General features: G+C 43.8%; 1 protein-coding gene across 1 annotated transcript in view; it reads right to left on the bottom strand.

Moving 5' to 3' along the window:
• PTPN14 (protein tyrosine phosphatase non-receptor type 14) overlaps positions 1–17,590 on the bottom strand; it is a 149,667-nt gene extending 132,077 nt beyond the window's left edge. Inside the window, exon 1 of the mRNA XM_019738101.3 lies at positions 17,339–17,590. The gene's annotated coding sequence lies outside the window, so the exon portion shown is untranslated. The remainder of the gene's footprint in view (positions 1–17,338) is intronic.
• Positions 17,591–19,885: the final 2,295 nt, after the last annotated feature.

The following is a 19,885-nucleotide window of genomic DNA, read 5'->3' as shown; positions in this document are numbered from 1 at the left end:
AAGTGGGGAAAAAGCAGCATAAAAAGTATCCTCCCAATATATAATTCTATTTGGTTTGACTATTATTCTACATCTAGGACTATATTATAGTTATACAGTCAACATAAAGTTTAGAAAGAATATAAAAACACAGCGGCTAGTTGAGTGGTAGAATAATAACTGATGGGAAGATTCTTAAGACATTTTAAGAACTACAGGATGTTTTTTTGTTTTGTTTTGTTTTGTTTTTAAAGGGGGCTTCAGCGTGATACCCACTGGCAAAGAAGTCAAGAATGATGGTTCCTAATCCATGTGCCATGGATACCTAATCACAAGCAAAGTATGTTTGTGAGATCAAGGTCATCAAAGAAGCCAAGGAGAGAAGGTGAAGGGTCACTCACAAGATGGGTCCCCCCAAATGCACTTGTATTTGACAACTGAGCACACCAGCGAAACGGAGAGGGCTGCCTATGCTTCCCTTGGAATCTGAAGCAAGGCGATACAAGGGAAATTATCAGGTTTTTGCCACTGCCCTCCTTATAAACAACCTTGAACAACTCATGGAAATCAACAAACAGGTACTAATTACTGTATGACAAACAATAGGTTATAAGAATCACAAGTTTGTCACGTGTCTAAAAAGCTACTCATTGCATTGAACATCCACTGTTGGGGAAAGAGTCAGACGGATGCAGGTATGGTCAAAGAGTCTAGAAGTCATATATCTTCTCAGGCAAACAACTACAACTTTTTACCTGACAATCACCCATCAGGTGAAGCCAAGTGTCTTAGTCCATTCAGGCTGTTATAACAAAATACCACGCGACAGTTTATAAACAAGAGAAATTTGTGCTTACAGTTCTGGTGGCTGAAAGTCCAAGATCAGGGTTCCCACATGGGTGAGGACCCTCTTCCGGGTCGCAGGCTTCTCTAGCTGCATCCTCACCTGGCAGAAGGGGCTAGGAAGCTCTGTGTGGTCTCTTTTAGAAGAACACTAATCCCCTTCATGAGGGCTCCACCCTCAAGACTTAATCACCTCACAAAGGCTGCATCTTTGAATCCCATCACCGTTGGTGGTTAAGATTTCAACATACGAATTTTGTGAGAGCACATTCAGACCACAGCACCACACAAGTAGGTTCGCCTTATAGCCAACATACCAGCTAGGAGGGAAGGAAAATGGAAGAGAATGGAGAAAAAACACGATCTGCTTTGGGGCAACACCACACAGGGTCCCATATGGGGGACCATCAACCCCAGATCTAAAAGCCACAATCACATACAATACATTTTACACCTTTAGCCTCAACTCTCCCCAAATACAGAATTCAATGAAGCAGAACACCCTGCAAAGAGAAGCACTTTTGTCTTTAAAACTATTAGCAGCTTAAGAAAACATTTACAATGCCCATGAACAACCTTTGAGAAGAGTTCAGCAGTAACTTTCTTTTTATAAATTCAACCTCAAAATGTAACAATTCAATGTAAACAAGCATCCTATTTTACTGCACTGGATTTTAAAGTTTCTGTTCTACAATTACTTGGTTTCTATATTACCGTAAAGCATCCTCATTCTCACTTTGAGCCCCAGAATCCAGTTTCCCCAAAAGATTTACAAAATCAAAACTTCATATACCAATGGGTCTTCATCTTCCAAAAGAAATCTGCAACAAATCCCAAGAAGACTTATACAAAATGAACTTAAATTGAAATCAGAAACCCTTTGAGGAACAAAAATCTAAAGACTTGCATGGCAAACCTATTCAAATTCATATTTCAATGCTAATTGGAGTCTAAATATGCACACTTAATATTCTAAACACACTTTTTAACATTCTGCTGTCAGCAACTACTACTATTTAAATAAACTCTGGTTCACACACCAATGTCTGGTTCACAGTCAGCTTGCTTCTCCCATACTTGGACTTGCTTCCCACCGGCCTGTAACATTGCTTACAAGCTTTACCAGTCTATGTCTAAAAACACAGAGAATGGAGTTCTCAGTTCCAAGGATTTTTGACATTCCTCCACTAAATGAGGTGGGAGGTATCTGTACTCTAATGGTAGTTGCAAAACCCAACTGTCATTCCCAAACGCTCGCTCGCTCTCTCTCTCCCCCCCCCCCCCCCATTCTACCTATAGGCCTGAAGATTTCTCTTATCTCCCCTGCACGTGTTTTTGTCTTGGCTATGAAGTCTCAAAGCCTCACATGAGGAAACAGAACCAAGGATATTTATGGGCATGTCTAGATCCCACTATTTCTAAGCAGAAGCCAAAGAGAAGTGTAGCAGCAGGCAACATGACACTTGTAAAGTAAACCAAGAGGATACAGTTGGTAATAAAAAGTTTTAGCTTACAGTTTGAGAGGGAAAACTGTAGGAAAGCCTGGTTCGTAAGTTTCAATTGGTATTTTTTTTTTCTGCTTTATAAACTCTAGGGCAATAGGGGAATCTGAAAACTATAGAATTAATGCCATGCAATGTGAGGCAAGAGGACAATAAATATAATATATCCCCTCTCCTAAGACTTGAAAATATGCAACCCAATTCAGCAATATGAATAGGTTCAGCTATTTACCCAGGTCCATAGTAATAATTACTACAATTTGATTCAGATAAAAGTTGTAAAATCTCAAATCGAGTATATGTTTTGTTCTTACTTTTTTCAGTTTTGTCTTCATGTCAGGGTAAAAATGTATTTAAGAAGCAGTACACTGAGAAAAATATGGGGCCAAGAAAACAAAGAGAGGATGAACATGAGTAATTTTTCCACTGACTTTTAAAAGGAAAGAAAATTATAGGCGGCCCTTGTTTTATTCAATAACGGATGAATAATGATACAATTTGTTCTGATAGTTTTTATTTTGAAATGCCATTGTTACTAATTACGAAAGTCAAGCTCTAAACAATGATGAAACTAACAAAATGAAAACTGCAAAACCCAGCAGCAGTAGGATCTAAAGAAAGTTGTATACTTAAATATTGATGAAGTTACTATGCGCTGATAGTCTTTGAAGAGAGCGATCTAGCTATATGTAACAGGATCTATGAGTAATTCATGCCCTTTGACCCAGAAAGCCAACTTTGGAAACTGTATCCCAAGGAAACACTCTCCACGTAAATAAATGTAATTTGTTCGACAATGTTTAGAGCACGGCTATTTATCATTGTTCACATTAGAAACAATCCAAGTACCAAACCGTAAAGGAATAGTTCAATCAATGAAGTATAAAAGATGGGATAATCCCAACTCTTTACTCCCTTCCTGTAATATTTCATCCCATCATGTCCCTGTGACTTGCCTGGAAATGCTGTGGGGTGAACATAGGTCCCCAACTCACTGATTTTGGGGTTAGTCACGTGGAATACTTTGGCCAATGGGATGTGAGCAGACAGCATCCCTGCCACCTCCATAAAGCAGCTTTCAAGGAGAGTGCAAGCTTCTCACTATATTCCTGCCCTTAGCCAGGAGAACAGCATGACCTAAGAAGGGCTGTCCTTTAACCCTGTGGAGCTGAACCGAATCCATTCCAGCCACCAAGAGCTGCAGCCCATCCAACAGTACTCATGTAACACAGACAAGAAATAAATGTCTGTTGTTGGAAGCCACTAAGATGATGGAACAATTTTTGTTACCAAAGCACAAGCTAATACAAGTCACCACTATATGGCAAGTTACAGAGTAGCTGATACAAGAAAACATTGTTAAAAAGTAGATACCAATGACATCTATATACAAGAAGGCTAGCACACAAGCGCTAGAAATTAACTTAGAATGATGTAATGGTTTAATACGAAGTATTTACTCATGTATATCTTTAATTCCCACTTAAGTGCTACCTTTTTATAAATGTATTTTTCAATAATGCTATACATATCATATTCATAACAGAAATAATTCTATCCAACACACTTTTTCTGCTCGAAATGATGTAAGGATTAGCAAAACACTTATGCCAAAAGTGAACCTAGCCCATATGTCAGTATTCAGCCTTTGTATGAATTTAGGGCTCAATTCTTTTCTCAGACTATGAGGAAAGGAACTGTAAAAAAACAAGGGAAAGCCAGCGTTATTTACTGGGGTAAGCTACTTCCTAGTCATCAAACATTATGCAAAGCAAGAGCTGAAAGAATATCAGCTATCTGAAAATAAAGTGATGGTACCTGCGAATTTATCATTATGACCTACTCTCAAAATTCCATTACATTTGTATGATTCAAGAATCATAAAAACATGCATCGTAACACACAACCTCACTCATGGAAATTTATCCTACAATTTATCCTAAATTCAACAACTAATGTGAAGATTCTCATAGTCAACCTCTATGGGATAGCAGGAAATGGAAATGTATGTGTTTTCAATAAAAAAAAACAAAGGGATTTACAGTATATTAATGATATGCAGATACACTAAACTATTAATTATTAAGAAAATAAGTATGAAAAGCACACATATATGTGAAGGAGTATATAAAACTACAACTATGAAAATACCTCCAAGTACGAATAAAGACTAGAAAAATATGAAAAATTTTTTAAACAGCTAGGAACAGATTTGTGGGTAGATTTTTACCAATGTTTTTAAAGTATTTTTGACTATATTGAGGAGAGAGGACGATTTAAAGCTTTTATTCACAAAATCTGTACTTGCTATAAAACACATCAATATCTGTCAGTTAAAAAGCAATCTGCAGAAAATAAAGCAATCTGAAGTGCGCTTAAAATTTCTAAAATCAATTTCTGATAATTAGCTTCCTAAGCAAGACAATCTTGCATTAGTAAATGGAGTATATCAAGCATAATTTTGTCATTTTTTCCCCTTTCTCATATACAAAGTTTTTTTAAACTAAATGTATTGGGGTGACATTGGTTAATAATTATAATAAGTTTTAAGTGTATAATTCTATAACACATCCATCTGCAAGTGCAATTTCATCAGTTTCTGATAACTTGAGAACATTCTGAGGAACATCAATTATTGCACTGTCCCTAATTCAAAGGTGACATGTGCCCGTGCTGGAGAGAAGAACGTGCACCCTTCACAGACACTGCAGGAACAGAAGGACTTGCTCCAGGTCAGCTCTGGGTAATGTTTCCTCTCTCGCCTTTGAGAGGCAGTGAAGCCCAATGGTTACCAGCACAAGCTCTGAATCCATGCCCCGATGTACCTCTCAGCTCCATCATTTACTCGTATTTGCCATGCCAGGGGTGTCACATAGCAAACGAGTATTTACTAGTTGTAGGATCTTGTGCCTGCCTCAGCCTTTCTCAGCTCTCATTTTCTCCTCTATAAAATAAGCCTACGAGAGTGCTTCCTTCACAGGGTTGTTTTAAGGATCAAAAAGAGAATCCACTTAAAGAGCTTGACAAAGTACTTGCAGACGGTAAGCAGTAACTACATGCCAGCTAATATTAGTCTCTGCCGGTCAGCGAAGGTGTCACAATCAAGCGAGCTTCTTCCCGTCTCCAATAACAAGTTCTACTTTCTGTCCCTACCCACTGTTCCCCACATCACTAGCGCTCCCACGAATAGTCTGATAACGGTCTATCACAGTGCTGTCCAAGAGAAATAGAACACGGACCCCAAATGCAAGCCGCATGGGTCATTTTAACGTTTCCAGGAGTCACACTTCAAAATCAAAACAGGAGAAATGAATTTTAATAGTAGATTTTATTAACTCAGTATCTCCAAAATAATATTTCAACATGTAATCAATTTTAAGAAATGACAATATTTTACATTCTTTTTCTGTACCAAGTCTGCAACGTCTGACATGTATTGCATACTTAAAGCATGTCTCAACTCAACTAGTCACATTTCAAGTGTCGCATGGTCCTATGTGGCCATTAGGTACATGATTAGTTGTTCATTCTTCTAAAAATTATGACCACAGGAAAACATCCCCACCTTAAAAATATATCAAAATGCATTTATTAAACAAACTGATGGATGCAGGAAAGAACGAAACGAGAAGGAACATCACTGTTCCTGACCTGCATATACTCCGGGCCTAATCTGGTGGTTCAGAAGTTGGGCTGTGGGGTTGGGGAGAATGGGTTCAAATTTCACTTCTTCCACTTCCTAACTGTGAGACGTGAGCAAATAACCTCTTTCACACTCATATTTCTCAAGGAGAAACTATAGATAAAAATAACATCTCTTTCATAAGATTGTTAGGAGTGTAAAGGTTGTAGAGGAAAAGAAATTTCCACATGTGAAGCCCTGCTTTGTAAAAGGTCAGAAACCGGAGGAGGAAAAGTTGATGCGGGAAAAAACTGAACAAATTAGCTTCAGAAAATAAAGAGGCCAGGATGGAGAAAAACTGTCCATATTGTACTCGCCATACCTTTGCTAAATGCCCAGTTACACAAAACTTAAACAGTGGCTGCTATTAATAAAATAATTGCAATGGCATTTCCAAAGCCCTCAGTGGTTTCTACCTCCTTGGCCCATTTGCTTTCTTCTTGGAAGTATTAGAAGTAAGGGGGAAGGAGGAAGACTGATTTCCAGAATCGGGAGAACCAAGATTTTTCAGGAGTGTGTATATTGAGGCTTCCGGCCTCAAGAAGACAGACAGCTGAATATATCTGGATCTTTCTCTGAATGATGAGGTTCTTGTAATAATTCAGATTTAACCTGCACATTATTCTTCACTGTATTATAAATACATAAAGTTAGACTAAATGTTTTCTGTCCTAAAACTTTCCCTGAAAGTTGGTTTTGTGACTAAACTCCTGATATTTTAATTTAAACCTGCTCTTGCTGTGTGCTCCCCTTCCACTCGAAAAAATCCAATTAATAAAAAGAAATAAAGTTAATCTGGTATGCTCATGAAGACTTTAAATGTTTACTCATCTTAATCCAATTCCCTGTATTCTCTAATTTAGATGTTGAGTCTGTTAAAGACAACAAACATATCTTCTATTACAGGGACCTCCTCAACCAAGCGTTTTCTAGAAAATATTCTATATAATAACAGTGTTCCTTGAGATGACACGTGTTCCATACAATCAAATTTAAAAAAAAATAGGTCCTTACTAAAATGAATTCGGTTTTGACACACTTTGGTTTACTGCAAGATTTCTTGGAGTTTTTAATACACTCAAGTACACAGATTTCAAACTGCTACGCTCAGCCACCCACTATGACCATTTTAACAATCTATAAATGAGAAAAATAATAATGTGACTCGAGAATCAAACAATAGGGCAATAGCTTAATCATTCCATGGAAACAGACCTCCTTTACAGACCTTTGCACTGAGTTTCTGGCCTGATGTGTTGTGTGCACTATGCATTTCTCCTTTTTATCATCCCTAGTATCCATTCTGAATACATATACAGTAATTAGCCTATACAGTAAGTAACCTATCAGAATCTTCCAAATGATGATAATGTATTATAAAGGAAGGGAAGGAGGGAGAAAGGAAGAAAGCAGGGAGGAGAAAGGGCTGGAACAGGGACGATGGAAGGAGGGAGGAAATTTCTTTGAATAGCTTGGTAAGTGTAAATATCACTTCATATTCACAGGCAAAGCTAAAATTCCTAAACACATTCATAAAGATGAAGGGACATGAAATATACACTTGTACCTAACCTGGCACTTGGAAAATAAGCCTCATTTTGAAAATAACCAAAACAGCTGCTCAGCAAAAGCACAGCACAAATCATCCTTTCCAGTCTTTATTTTTAGATGCCTCTTAAATAAACAATAATTTTCTCAAGAATATAATTAAGACCGGTAGGTGTCATTTCATTATTTTGGAGTTTTAATTCGTTTCACATCAGTCATACTGTTTTCCCTCATAGATCACATAATTATCTAATACTCCGTAACAAATTCCTTTAAATAAAAGAATTTATATGATCTTTTTCACATGTACAGATTTTAAATCAGCACAATCCACCCAGAATGTTAGTATATCCCACAGACGTAAAAACACAAGGAGTCTAAAAGTCAGCCCCATTTTGCAAAGGATAACTTGGAGACTTGCGTATGTCTGAAAAATGTGTGCCTTCAACATCTAAAGCACATTTTACAAAATGCACAATGAAAAAGAATATGCTTAATATAGATCACAGGACTTCATTGGCAGAAGTGAATGCTAATTGCTTGCTGGAGTCTTTAATGAAACCTAATTGCTGGCTTGAGTTGTCACCACTGACCCTGGTAACAGACTAGTACACCCTTCATAAACCTAATACGGCATAATCCTCCTTCATTACAGTTATTATACCTCTGCAGTGGGACACGTCTGCCACAAAAATAAACTCTGCTGCCTCTCATCTAGATGGATGTGGCGCTTCTCCACCCCAGAGCAAGTAGTGTCGACGGCAGAAGTCACCCTTACAAGTGGTACCACTTCACAGCCCAGATCTACTTCCTAACCTAGCCTCACACACACCCTCAGACACCACTACAGAAACCATCAACACACCTCATGGTGATGGGCTGCGGTGGGGGGAAGAGGGGCCAAACTACAAAAACACACCCAAAACACCAAACCATCACCATAAGGAAGAGAGGAAGAAATGATTTCTCAAACAAATCATGGGCTTGAATTAGGAAATCCATGTGTAAATCCCTTCAATGTATTGCCTACGTTTCAGATATTGAATCCAAGAGATACTTAATTTGCTTTGAACTTTTTTTGGACACACTTAAAATATATATATAGATATACATTCAATGAAAAACAATCTTACATCTACTACTCAACAATTCCCCATTTATTGAACATCTACTTAGCAGCAGGTGACAAGAACCCAAAGATACATAAATCACAAAACACGCCCTCAAAGAGCTTACAACTTTGAGGATTTAGATGAACAAAGAACAATACAATGGGAAGCATATCACAGTAAAGACTGTCAAGTATCACAAAAGGGCAGATCAGGTGACAATGAACAATCTGCAATGATCAAAGGGAATGTCCGACAAAACATCTACGAAGATGTAAAACTCATATTAGACATTAAAGAACAGAGGAGGAGAGTATTGTGTGACCAGGTGTGAAAGGGAATTCAAGGGGAAAGTAACAGTAACGACATGAGTCAAAACCACAAGGTTTCAGCCGTGAGAGATGTTTGGAGAATGGTGACAGGGTGCCAAGAGAGGCCAGCCGAGACTAGAATTTTGGTTAGGTAGGAACAAGAGCTACGCACGCAGAGCCTTGGATGCTCTGCTAGGGAGTCTGCATTTCACCGCGGGCAATCTGGTCTGTTTCTAAAATAAAATATTTTAGACCTATGGGAGAATATAGTAAACACGCACGTTCCCACCACCCAGCTTAGGAAATAAAACTACACCACATCTCCATCCTCACTGTGTCCCCTACCTCAACCCATGTTTGGTGTTTATCCTTCTGACATATACTGTAACTTTTACAACACATATATGTATCTCTAAACCAGGGGTGTCCAAACTGCGGCCCGCGGGCCAACTGCGGCCCGCAATCCATTTTTAACTGGCCTGCAGCAAATTCCAAAAATATATTTAGTTTACTTAAATAAACCAGGTGAGGCAATACGAACTTCACCGCAAGGGAGCGGCCCGGCTGTTTGTGTATTTTACTACATATGGCCCTTGGTGAAAAACTTTGTGGACACCCCTGCTCTAAACAATGTAAAGTGGCAAGAAAGACTTCAAGCAGGAGAGTAAAGATATCAGATGTGCTGTTCAAACAAGAGTCTGTAGCGTAGGGGGTGGTCTGGTCTCCCCGCTGCCAGCAGTGGGACAGGTGACAAAGAGATGTTGAGACAGCTATCTTCACCGAAGGGCTGTCGTAACGAAGGGAGAAGGGGCAGCATCCTCCTTGGAGGGCATTCCCGGGGCAAAGAGGAGGCAGACCCGAGGAAACAGTTACAGGTGACCAGCAGCAGACAAGAAGCAACAGTCTGCTGAGCCCTGGGAGAGATGGGGAGAGGAGTGAGGTAGGTGGCGTGGGGTAGAGGACACGCCAACGAGGCGGATGAGGCAGGTTAACCGGGGCACAAAGCACAAAGAGGTAAATGCCAAGAGCAAAGTGACCAGGGAGTGAGGTCGGGGAAGACACCCAGAGAGGGGACATTTAAAGTGGGTCTCCAGGGACGCTTTTCACAGGCAATGCTGAGTGCTGCGATCCCCAGGCAAGGAAAGAGCATAACCATAGGAGGAAAATTATTGGGTCGGTTCAGGAAACAGCTGCAGCTCGGCAGAACCCTGGGGAATCATGCGACATCGATCTGAAGAAATCAGAGGACTATTTGCGGACTACGTGTGGAGAACCTTAAATATCAAGCTGAAGTATGTATATGGTGTACGTGTAATTCAGACCAAATTCACTTTAATGACCAGGAAATCCGCTTGCATCCCTTGTGCTGGAGAACTACAATAATGGTGAGAGCCCTCCTTGTGATTTAGGGGACAACATCAGTGATGTAAGTGCTGCTTGGTGTATATCATTCTAGGTGTATGACAGGCCGTCATGGTTAAGGGCAGGTTGGCAAGTCCACTGTGACGTGGTGTCATGCAGGGCCACTCTTGTGTCAAAAACTAGTAACTCAGAGATTGAATAATGAGTATTTCTGCATTTTCCGCTTCAGTATAAGATATAAAAGAAAATAATGCGTAGACAGGAAATTAAGCATATTCTAATCAATATATCTAAACCTGCAAAGACAATTTTGTCCCATGCCTTAACTCCAAATGTTCCTACTTATTCACCCTTCTGTGATATTAACACTCCTTTCATATCTGCAAGGTTTTCTAGGTTTGAAAAATGAGCAGAGACATTATCACATTTTTGAAAGTATCCAAGTAAAACAAAACCACATAAAAACCTAAGTGCCAGTGATTTCAGAACACAGCTTAAGGATGTGATTTACCTCCTCAAACAAACAAATAAGATGTGTTTAATACATAGCGCTGATATGTTTAATTTTTAAAATCACAATCATCATTAACATGATGGAATTTTCCCAGAGCGCTGCACCTCTTATATTAGAAAATAAATGAGAGATTCCAAACCAGGCTGAGTTCTAGACCCTCAGACCAGCATTTCAGAAACGCATTCACTCCTTGATCTATAAACACTTAAAAAAGAAAAATCAATTCCATTTCATTCTCTGCAAGACTGTGATGATAATAGTACCTACTTCACAGGATTGTTGAAAGATTTAATAAAATCATCTGACACACTGGAAACACTGGGCTAGAGTCCGTGTCAATAAACTTCAGACATGGTTAGTGCTTACCAACCTCTGTAGAGGAAGGAGATTCTGATTCGGAGCCAAGTAAAACGTGAATGCTGTAGGGAGAAGCTTATAACTTAGCAGAGGAGACTGAGATGAAACTTACCAGTGTAGGCAAGTGCAATGGAACAATAAAGAAAGGAATGCTAACTGGAGGTGGGAAGGAGTGTCAGGGAAGGTGAACCTTTAGCTGACCAGGCAGGGGCTAACCAGGCAGCAAGCAGGAGCCGTCACAGTGGGTGGAATGTAACAAAGCAGAGGGGAATTAAACACCACCAAGTGTTAGGAGGGAGAAGGGGAAAAGGAGACAGGGGGAAGAGGGAAGCACCTGAGAATGGGAAGGTGTCCGGGTAAAGAAACCTTATCACAGAGGTAACAAGAAGCAAAACAGGAATTTAAGTAGTATAAAGACAGGTTTGTATTTTTTAAAAACTCGTTGAAAGCAGATGAAGAACATATTTTTAAAAACAGGCTTTGAAACTCATGAACAATCCCAAGAGACAGTGCAGATGGAGGGAAGGGAGCAAACTAAAGATATTTTAGGGATGAAAACTCAAAGGATCTAAGGACCGATTGGGTTTGTTATTGGTGTCTGAGGGTAGAGGTGGGGGGCAAGGGGGTGGGTTGCAAAGAAAGAATGACATGAAGGGAACTCCAAGTGTCTGGCCTCAGCAGCTAACGCAATAGATGGTAGTGTCACTAACAACACAGGAAACACAGCAGCAGCAGAGTAGAGGCAAGAAACTAGTGAGCTCAATTTAGACACGTAGAATTGGGCAAGTATATCCAATATCCAGATGGATGGAAGTACCAGATAAACCAAACTGTTTGGAACCAAGCGGAGGAGTCTGGGTTGGAGATGATAGCCAAGCAGATCCACTAACATGGAAACATCAAATTCGTGCTCTCCAGGGGCTGGGGTGGGGATAAGTGGCCATTCAGTGATTCGCAGCTTCTCCGGAGCTCTACAACAACCAGGTACAGAATCGTTCAAAGCAATGCAGTGAAAAACTTAAGTGACTACATACCAAGCCTGAGGACAGGGGTGGATGGACCAAAACAAGAGTCCTTAGCTCCAGGATTCTCAAAACGCAGTTGGTCAAGGGCCAGCACTATTCGCATCACCTGGGAGTCCCAAATTCTCAGGCCCCACCCCAGACCTGCTGAATCAGAAGCTGCGGTGGGCCTGGGGAATGGCAGTCTGTGTTCTCCCTGGCGTTGGAAGCCTGTAGCCTTAGCTAACGTCCCAATTACTTGAGGGGAACGGAGTGTGAAAGAAAGACATCGCGGAAGAAGTATGTCCAAAGACTTGAGGAAATGAAGTGTTAGTACAGGACACACTTTGCACAATAATAAGTTAGGAACTTTTGCTACCTTTCAACAATGAGTGACCTTTCCCTGGGAGCTACAAACTTCCAGGTCCATGAGATCAAGTCAGTGCCATCCAGGGTAAAGCTTCCTAACTTCGGAATATCGTTCAGTACTCAAATCTCAAGCATCACGCATGTAAAGGGGATATTCTGCCTCTCAGAGGATGCCACAGCACCAGCCGATCCCTTTCTCACTTTCTCCCCAGACACCTCCCTGTCGACCAACATCAAGCATTTATGGGATGGCCTCCTAGAGTTACAGGATACACAACAGGCCTCTGGGTCAAGCTCATTGACCAGGCTCAGGATGCAACCCTTGAGCTGGGCCTAATTTAGTCCCCTAAGGAACTAAGCTAAATCACCCGCGTATCACATTTTACACACAAGATTGATCTAAGAATGGCCACAGTGTGTTTTTTCCAATAGCAAAGACCATGAAGCAAGTCAAACAAAAGCCTGCTGGGAGAGCAAAACAAAACCACGCCAAGGAATATAGAACCAACAGGAAAAAGGGCAAGGAAATTAAAACAATGTTAATATGCCATTTATAATCCAACTTAGACACATAACCACCCCTATTCCACAAGAAAGTCCTAAATCACTATTACCTTTTTTATCATCAGCAACTGTAATTCTTACCCACAAGCATTGCATCATATCCTTGCATTCAGAATTATAAATAATTCAGAGGTTATTTATTTTCACAAGCAGCATGTATGCAATATATGGCAAAGGCATGGCTGGTCTGGACGTCGTGGCTTTCCTTTCCCTTCCCATTACAAACATCCCACCCAGACCTGCATTTTTCCTAGGCTTTCTCTCCATGACCCCTCAAAGGGACGCCTTCATGATCTGGCCTACGTGCAAACTGTGTGTAGGATTTAACCAATTTTCGGCTATGACAATCCCCTCTGTTTCAAGAACACAAACTACACACCTGCCCTACTGATATTTTTTGAGTGGTTCCTTTCTTCTAACATCCCCTCCTCCTGGGAGGATGAGATGAAAATCAAGGAGTTGATGTTTGTCAAATACTTTCGGCTTCTGAGATGAAAGACAACATTAAAGTTCAAGGGACCTGAGGCTGGCATTCCACTAGAGGGGTTGAAGTTGACTCTATATTTGGGCTTCAAAGAAGGAAATCAAGGTTGCAAAGACCTTCGTTTGTGAAGATCAACTTTCTATTGCCCTCTTGCTACTCGATAAAGGCAGGCAGCTTGATTCGAACATTCTTTAATTAACTGGATTTCAACCTTAGAAATACCAAAGTCTTTATATTAGCACGGGACCCTTGTTATAGTAAGTCGTACACAGACAAAAGGACCCTTTTCTCAACCCTTCTCTAAGCAGCTTTCCCTCTTCAAGTTTCCCTACTGCCTAGTCCTACAACTCTCAACCTCCTCCTCCTATAGGACGGGCCACATGGCAGCTGCCCGTCAACACGTTTGCTCTGAGCCAACAGACCAAAAAAAAAAAAAAAAAGAAAAGAAAAAGTCAAAGACGAAGCTTTATGTGTATATTGGCACACATGTGAATTCAGGCTGCTTGGAGGGAAATGACACCAAGAACACATTCATGCCCACAGAGAACTCCCAGAACACATAAATAGCCATCTTAACTCAACACCTGCTCTGTGCAAAGCTCTATGTTAAGAGGGGGACATACAGCATTACATGGAATTCCCCACAAATATTCTGCCACGTTAGATACCACTGGCCCCAGATACCACTGGCCCCAACGTGTACACGAAAAGAATTGAGACTCTCAAGCGCTGTGAAACTCATCCGACATCACACAGCTAAAAAATGGCAGACATGGAATTCACACCTAGGTATATTCTGAACTCTCACCTACTCAACACACTGATAGCTGGGAAAGCTACAGAACCTGCACCCCCAACCCTATGGACCACTCAATAAGCCCTCCCTGGGGCTCAGATAGGGGAAAGGTAAATAATTCGTAAGGAGGGATCACAAAGTCTTATTTTAGACATTAATTTTAACCTCCTTTTTACCAAAACGTGTTTGTTTCCCCTTGTTCTTTTTTAATCGGCGCAAACAGCAATAATTTAATTGGCTAATTAAGTATTTCATCTTATCTCTTTCCCCCCTGCGATATCTTTAACAAAGTGTATAGCACTGTTCTGAGGTCTAGAGTGAGTTCGAAAAAGACACAGCGCTTGGTGACTATGGAAGTAGTCAAATGCAGGACAGGGGGTGAAAAAGGACAAGAATCTGGAACCCAGGTGGGCTACCATGTGCAATGAAAGAGTTTATGTTTGCTTCCCACTTTAAGAGCAAAAAAAAAAAAAAAAAAACCATCAGCCCTTAAACTACTTGGGGAAAATTCCTCATAGTTCTGACCTCTGGCCCATCCATTCAGGACAAGTAAGAACTCTCCTAAAAAATCTGATTTTTCTCTGAATTCGTCAGGTTCTTCCACATTAAAATAGTCTAACTGTTCTTTCCAAGACAGCCATCCATGCCACACAGTAGGCACAAACTTGAATAACTAAGGTGTGAATAATAGCTGTGTTTAAGCCAACAGATGGAAGCTGGGAAGTGGTGGGATTAGTGAGAAAGAGCTTCTCCTGCAACCATTTCTCTCATGCGGGTCCTATACCTGCAGGAAACCTCTTGTCCGGGGGCTGTTCCTGAGATAAGGGATTTGTGGAGGGGCTTGGATCAACGCTCAAAGTTGCAGGGAGTCACTGTGCTCTTCCCACCCTGATGTACTGGCCTGAGGTCACCGAAAGCTGGACCTCTGCCACCTCAGCCAGGACTCAGCCGCTGTGAAAAATACTACACCACCTCTTCAGCCCAGTGCAGAGGCACCCTTGAAAGGCAAACCATGCAGAGAATGCTACTGCACTACAAGGAATTTTTCTAGGCAGGATCTGCTGAGTCCTGGCCCATCAGACTACAACAACCTGCTAGAAGCTATTCTGTTTTTATAAAGTTTCAGAGGAAGGCAAATTAGTCCTTACAACTGTGCTGAAGCAATAATGACTTCTAAAGGTAGAGCGCACTCTAACAAACACAGGGACACATACATACACTCATTCTGCACATCATGGCACCCATTCAGATCGGGCAAAGGGCACAACTGCCACACACTAAGGCTATCACTGCTATAACACAAGCTTTTAACACCACCACCCAGAGATAAGGTAACCTTAATACAAGGGTCCTGATGCTGCAGCACTATCACCATCACCAATGGCAGTCAAGCATCTCTTTCAAAGAGAATCAATACCATTTAATAAAACCAGGCGTAGGCCAATTAGTGTCAATTAAAATTTAGAGGGTAGCACTGCTGCTGCTACTTGTAGAAACAGCCATCAGGCATGGAGGCATGTCCAAAAGGAGACTGTGCTCCTCTGGAAGATATCTGGTTCTCATAAGTGGGTAACATGTTCCCAGTCTCATTTCTGATATATATATATTTTTTTAAATGCTGTCTACTATACCAGCCTGGTCATACATCTCCCTCCGGCCCCCCTATAGATATGACCTTTTTGTATGCGTTGTTTTGGACGACTTTTACTTTACACAAGCTGTTTCCTCTACCTGCAATGCTCTCTCCAAATCACTCACTCCTCCAGATGAGCTCAGGGCACACCTCACCCCCTCACCTTCAGGACCAAGCTTTCCCAGGCTGTCCCAACATTGCAGTTCTCAACCAGCCTGTGGGTTTCCTCCAAGAGGCTATACAGTTAGATCTTCTTGTAGCACCTTTCTCTCCCCTGTTCCTAGCCCAAAGTAGTCGCTCAATAGTATGTTTGTTGAATGAATGGGTGAACTAATCCATTTTAAGAAATTAACACATTGGTGAGAACCCTCTAACGGTGTACGCGGCAGCCTGCAGTTTGTAGACTCCTCACCTTCACAAAGAGCCTGCGACCGCCAGTTCCTGGACAAACCCCACAGTCTCCTTAAGTTGTAGGTAGGTTGGGGGTGGCGGTGACAGGAACCGAAGGAAGTGGAAGGGAAACGGACGCAGGGGCAGCGCTACCTCACCGCTCCCTGAAAAAGGTGGAAAGCCCACTTACAAGTATTCAAAACCCAGATTTAGGGGTCATGCCAGGGAGAAAGGGGAGGGCGCGTATTACCAACACCCTCAGAACTTGTTAAGACGCAGAACCTTGAAAGTTTGAGGTGGAGACCTGCTCTGAAATTATGTGGTCACAGATTTTCCCTATGAGCCAGTCCAACCTCCCAAGTGAGGGCCAAGAAGCAGAGGAGTTTGGTGCCACCGCTGGGGCCTCGTGCGGGGGGGCATTAAAAACTCCTCTCTCTGCTAAGATCCTGTCCCGGGGGGAGGGGGCGGAGGAGGGTTGGGGAGCAGCGTCCCTCTCCCGCTGGAGCCACCGCAATGTCGTTTTCTTTCATGCTCCTTTCCCCAACCCCTGGGTATCTCCAGCTGCCCTTTCTAGGCCGTCTCAGGTGCCCAAAAAGCAGACGGGAATGAAGAGGAGGGGGCGAGGGTGTGGGTTTAACCACAAACTCTCCAGACAGCGCTCACTTTCCACCTAACTCCCCAGACAAGCTGTGCGCCTCACCGCGGGCGGCACCCACCGCGACGGAAAACTCCCGCGGCCCGGCCACCGCGCGCCCTCAATGCCCAGTCCGCGTCCCGGGCCGCCGATCCCTAGTTGGCGTTGCCAGCCTTTGCCCAAATCATCGGCAAGGCGCCCGGGTGGTGGAGGCGGCCCCCGACCGCGGGCCCGACTCCTCCGCCCCAGACGGCGTTTACCTGCTTACATGGCCCGGTCGGTGCCCTGGAGTTCCGCACGGAAAGGCTGTCCTCTGCCGCGGCGGCAGAGCCCCAGTTCCCCAAGGAATTGATTCCAGTGGCTGGCGGAGGAGGGGCGGAGGGTAGGAGCCCGAGGAGGCGAAAGGGGAGGGAGGTTTCCGCCGCGATCCCGGCGCGAGAGTCAGCGCCGGAACGCACGGAGCAGGAGGAAAGGGACAGCCACCTAAGCCCGGGGCTGTCCCGCGGGAGGGGTGCCGAGCAGAGGAGGCCGGGCAGGATGGCTGAGGTGGGAGGGGGAGGACCGCCAGCGGCCACTTTGTGCCTGCCGCTCCCCGAGGACCTGCGCCGGGAGCACAGGCAGCTGAGCGAGCAGGGGCGCAGCAACCTGCCCTCTGCCTGCGCCCGCTGAGCCCGCTCGGGAAGGAAAAGTTGGGAAGAACTTTTACGGGCCGGGAAAACCCGAGCGGCAGGAAACGCAAGCAGCAGGGAGAGGAGGGAGGAAGGGGCCGTGCGAGTGGGAGGGGACGGAGCAGGCGCCGGCGGCCACAGTTCCCCCACCCCCGGGCCCGGCTCCGCGGCGCTGGGGGCCGGGAGGCGGAGGGAGCGCGGGGCGCGCGGCCGGGGGCGGGAGGAATGCGACCGGGAGGGCGCGCGCGGGGCGGGGGCGCGCCTGTGCGGGGGCGCGCGCGGGGAGCGCGGAAACGTGGAGCCCGAGCTCCCGAGCTGAAGGCGCGCGGCCCTGGGGGACGTCACAGCGCTGGAATCCGAGGAATGTCGGGCTGCAGGAGCTCCTTCTGCAGGCCCGGGAGAAGTCGCGCACTTTTAACGTGGTAGGTTTGGAAAACATTTTGAAAGGGTGGGGGCTGAGGAGGGAGGACAAGATAACCTCCCTGGAGTAAGAGTCGCAGGAGTGAAGGAAAAGCGACCACAGCCATTCCAACCTCGTGCGGCTCCTGGCGGGGGCGAAAAGCGGAAAGACGGAAAATTCCCACCTAGACCTCGGAAAACTGCCGGGCTGGGGCAGCGGCAACAATTTACCCACTCCGTCCTGGACCGACCACAGTCCATGCTACATTGGGGAACCCTCCAAGCAGGACGTCCTGATGCCGCCACTACACAGGGGAAGTAGAGCAGCGGAGAGTAAGGTGGTTTCACCGAGCAGGCAACGTCAGAGTTCTCTCTCCAGGACACCTGGACTCTCAGGGTACTGGACGTGGAGTCTTAATCCATCCACCCCACCCCCACACACCCCCGCTCATGGAATCGCACAAGCAGTGTGTGCATGCTGGGAGTTGGAATATGTCGTTTTCCCGGTTCTTTCCATGCCACAGACTCGCCCCACCCTGCCAGGGTAGGCACTGGGAGGGAACTTCCTTAGCACTTTCGGAGGTGGAGTTAATGAGACGCAGCTGGTATGATGGAAAAAGCACCAAGCTTGGAGAGGGAACCTGGCTTTTAGGCCCTGCCCTGCTGGTAACCGATTGGATGACTGAGTATTCCAGCCCCTGAAAGCCTTGGCTTCTGTAGCTGTAAAATTAAAGGCTTTGCCTTCATTTCTGTGGTCTTTTGCATTACTGAAAACATGCCTTAGAGTCTGGCATCTTGGTAGGACTCAAGCCCAGTCCTTTCAGCCTTTCTTAGGATCCTTGAAGTCCGTGTCACAGAAGATACTGTTCCAAATTACTTCAGTGTCCCACAACTCTTACAAAAATTCTGGGCCTCTTGGGGAAGAGAATGGGAAACCTAAAAACAAAGCGTGTTGTACCCATCATATGCGAATTTGTGGTGACTCACTGCTTTGAGCATTTGCCAGTCTCCAGAACTATAAGAAGTAGAGAAGACCCGAAAGGGATAGAAGGGAAAGCATGAAGGGAATGAAGATCTGTTTCTCAACCTTTCAAGGAACTAGCTAGATATCTTCAATGTGGACTTGCTGGAATTCCAAAGAAAATTAGGGAGTGCTTTACTGTGGTCCAGGAAGTGTGGAAAGCATTTTGTGCTCCTGTGTTATTGTATATTATCCCCATTTCCTAGATAAGGAAAGTGAGGGTGAAGAAATTGTCTAGCTCACCAAGGATCCCACAGCTAGTGAAATAGGATAATGGAGCCTAATATGTCTGGCCCAAAAATGCAAGCTACTTAGCTCTTCAAAATTTGACCAAAGCAACGTTAAGATTAGAGATACGGAAATACCTTCAGGATCTCCAGGCAGGTAAAACCCAAGTTCCTGCTCTTCATTTCCGAACCCCCCCACCCCTCCCCCATAAGAGGCCTCTTGTGGTCCTAGAGAAAAGGCAGTAGCATTTGTGTATTGTTTTAAAATCTCTGTGATACCAAACTCCCAACACAGCGTGCTAAGACAAGTGTGGTGTAGAAGAATGAGCAAAGCATTTTCATAGAGACACGACTTCTGGTTGTGCCTCTGACCAGCTGTGTGACCCTGAGCAAGCCGCTTCACCTCTAGGCCTGAGTTTATGTCTTAAGTGGAGTAAACATGAGGTTCAGAGTTTAGTTGAATTAGTTTATCTCGGGGGTCTTTTCCAGGTC

The sequence above is a fragment of the Rhinolophus sinicus genome, chromosome 11 (genome assembly GCF_057876585.1).
Source record: "Rhinolophus sinicus isolate RSI-liver-muscle chromosome 11, RSI-T2T, whole genome shotgun sequence".
Lineage (NCBI taxonomy): Eukaryota > Metazoa > Chordata > Mammalia > Chiroptera > Rhinolophidae > Rhinolophus > Rhinolophus sinicus.
This window is presented reverse-complemented; position numbering and strand designations above follow the sequence as displayed.